This window comes from Arachis stenosperma, chromosome 10, assembly GCF_014773155.1.
Source record: "Arachis stenosperma cultivar V10309 chromosome 10, arast.V10309.gnm1.PFL2, whole genome shotgun sequence".
NCBI classification, from domain to species: domain Eukaryota; kingdom Viridiplantae; phylum Streptophyta; class Magnoliopsida; order Fabales; family Fabaceae; genus Arachis; species Arachis stenosperma.
Genome location: NC_080386.1, coordinates 91,774,195 through 91,777,124, shown reverse-complemented (window position 1 = coordinate 91,777,124; position 2,930 = coordinate 91,774,195). Strand labels below are relative to the sequence as shown.

Genomic DNA, 2,930 nt, shown 5'->3' with positions numbered 1-2,930 from the left:
TTTGTGCATTTTTCGAAAAATTCATGCAATGCATTCTTCATTATCTTCAAGTTGTTCTTGACAAAGTCTTCTTGTTTGATCTTCATATTTTCTTGTTTTGTGCCTTTTCTTGTTTCTCATATGCATTTTTGAATTCTTAGAGTCTAAACATTAAAAATTTTTAAGTTTGGTGTCTTGCATGTCTTTCTTTTCTTAAAAATTTTCAAAAAATATGTTCTTGATGTTCATCATGATCTTCAAAGTGTTCTTGGTGTTCATCTTGACATTCAAAGTGTTCTTGCATGTATTATTTGTTTTAATCCAAAAAATTTTATGTGTTGAGTCATTTTGTGGTTTTTCTCTGTCATCATTAAAAATTCAAAAATAAAAAAAATATCTTTTCCTTATTTCACTCATAAATTTCGAAATCTTTTGGTTGACTTAGTCAAAAAATTTTTAAAATAATTTGTTTCTTGTTAGTCAAGTCAAGATTTCATTTTTAAAAATCTTATCTTTTCAAATCTTCTTTAAAAATCAAATCTTTTTCATTTTTTTCTTAATATTTTCGAAAATTTTAAAAATTGATTTTCAAAATCTTTTTCTTAATTTCAATTCAAAATTTTGAAAACTTTACTAACAACTAATGTGATTGATTCAAAAATTTGAAGTTTCTTACTTTCTTGTTTAGAAAGGTTCAATCTTTAAATTCTAGAATCACATCTTTTAGTTTCTTGTTAGTCAAGTAATCAATTTTAATTTTAAAAATCAAATCTTTTTAATTCCCTTTTCAAATCTTTTTCAAAATAAATTTCAATAATATCATTTCAATCATATCCTTTTCAATCAAATCTTTTTCAATCATATCTTTTTCAAAAATTTGATTTCAAAAATCTTTTCTAACTTCCTATCTTTTCAAAATTGATTTTCAAATCTTTTTCAACTAACTAATTGACTTTTTTTTGTTTGTTTTACTATTTCTTATCTTTTTCAAAACCACCTAACAACTTTTCTCTATCTAATTTTTGAAAATCACCTTCCTCTTTTTCAAAAATCTTTTTACTTAACTAATTATTTTAACTTTTAATTTTATTCCCATTCTTAATTTTTGAATTTTAACTAGTAATTAAAATAAAAACAAAAATATTTTTCTTTTTTCTTAATTAAAATTTGAATTTTCTTCTCTCTCTCTCTCTCTCATATCTTTCTATTTATTTATTCATTTACTAACACTTCCCTTCATCTTAAGATTCGAACCCTCTCTTCTCCTCTCTGTTCGAATTCTTCTCTTTTCCTTCTCCTATTCTTATCTTCTTCTACTCACATAAAGGAATCTCTATACTGTGACATAGAAGATTCTTCTTCTTTTCTGTTCTCTTCTTTTTCACATGAGCAGGAGCAAGAATAAGAACATTCTTGTTGAAGCTAATCCGGAACCTGAAAGGACTCTAAAGAGGAAGCTAAGAGAAGCTAAAACACAACACTCTGAAGAGGACTTTACTGAAATTTTCAAAAAAGAAATAGAGATGGCCGAACCCAATAATAATGGTGGAGGTGCAAGAAAGATTCTTGGTGACTTCACTGCACCAAATTCCAACTTCCATGGAAGAAGCATCTTAATCCCTGCCATTGGAGCAAACAATTTTGAGCTAAAGCCTCAATTAGTTTCTCTGATGCAACAGAATTGCAAGTTTCATGAACTTTCATCAGAAGATCTTTTTCAGTTCTTAACTAAATTTTTGTAGATCTGTGATACTATTAAGACCAATGGAGTTGATCTCGAGGTCTATAAGTTTATACTTTTCCCTTTTTCTATAAGAGACAAAGCTAGAATATGATTGGACTCTCAACCTAGAGATAGTCTGAACTCTTGGGATAAGTTGGTCACGGCTTTCTTAGCCAAATTCTTTCTTCCTCAAAAGCTGAGCAAGCTTAGAGTAGATGTTCAAACCTTCAGGCAGAAAGAAGGTGAATCCCTCTATGAAGCTTGGGAAAGATACAAGCAACTGACCAAAAAGTGTCCTTCTGACATGCTTTCAGAATGGACCATCCTGGATATATTCTATGATTGTCTGTCTGAATTGTCTAAGATGTCATTGCATCATTCTGCAGGTGGATCCATTCACCTGAAGAAAATGCCTGCAGAAGCTCAGGAACTTATTGACATGGTTGCAAATAACCAATTCATGTACACCTCTAAAAGGAATCCTGTGAGTAATGGGACGCCTCAGAGGAAGGGAGTTCTTGAAATTGATGCTCTGAATGCCATATTGGCTCAGAACAAAATATTGACTCAACAAGTCAATATGATTTTTTAGAGTCTGAATGGATTGCAAAATGCATCCAACAGTACTAAAGAAGCATCTTCTGAAGAAGAAGCTTATGATCCTGAGAACCCTGCAATTGCAGAGGTGAATTACATGGGTGAAGCCTATGGAAACACCTATAATCCCTCATGGAGAAATCATCCAAATTTCTCATGGAAGGATCAACAAAAGCCTCAACAAGGCTTTAATAATGGTGGAAGAAACAGGTTAAGCAATAGCAAGCATTTTCCATCATCCTCTCAGCAACAGACAGAGAATTCTGAGTAGAGCCCCTCTAGCTTGGCAAACATAGTCTATGATCTATCTAAGGCCACTCTAAGTTCCATGAATGAAACAATGTCCTCCATTAGAAATTTGGAGGCACAAGTGGGCCAGCAGAGTAAAAGAGTCACTAAAACTCCTCCTAATACTCTCCCAAGTAATACAGAAGAGAATCCAAAAAGAGAGTGCAAGGCCAAAACCATACTTGGTGTGGCTGAACCTAGAGAGAAGGAGAAGGACGTGAATCCCAGTGAGGAAGACCTCATGGGACGTCCTCTGGACAAAAAGGAGTTCCTAATTGAGGAACCTAAGGAATTTGAGGCTCATCTAGAGACCATAAAGATTCCATTGAACCTACTTCTGCCA

At 32.4% G+C, this 2,930-nt stretch overlaps 1 non-coding gene across 1 annotated transcript; it reads right to left on the bottom strand.

Moving 5' to 3' along the window:
• Positions 1–1,904: 1,904 nt before the first annotated feature.
• Positions 1,905–2,012, bottom strand: LOC130959257 (small nucleolar RNA R71). Its single transcript, XR_009078350.1, has one exon. It is a non-coding gene; the product is annotated as a small nucleolar RNA R71 (small nucleolar RNA).
• Between the last annotated feature and the right edge of the window lie 918 nt (positions 2,013–2,930).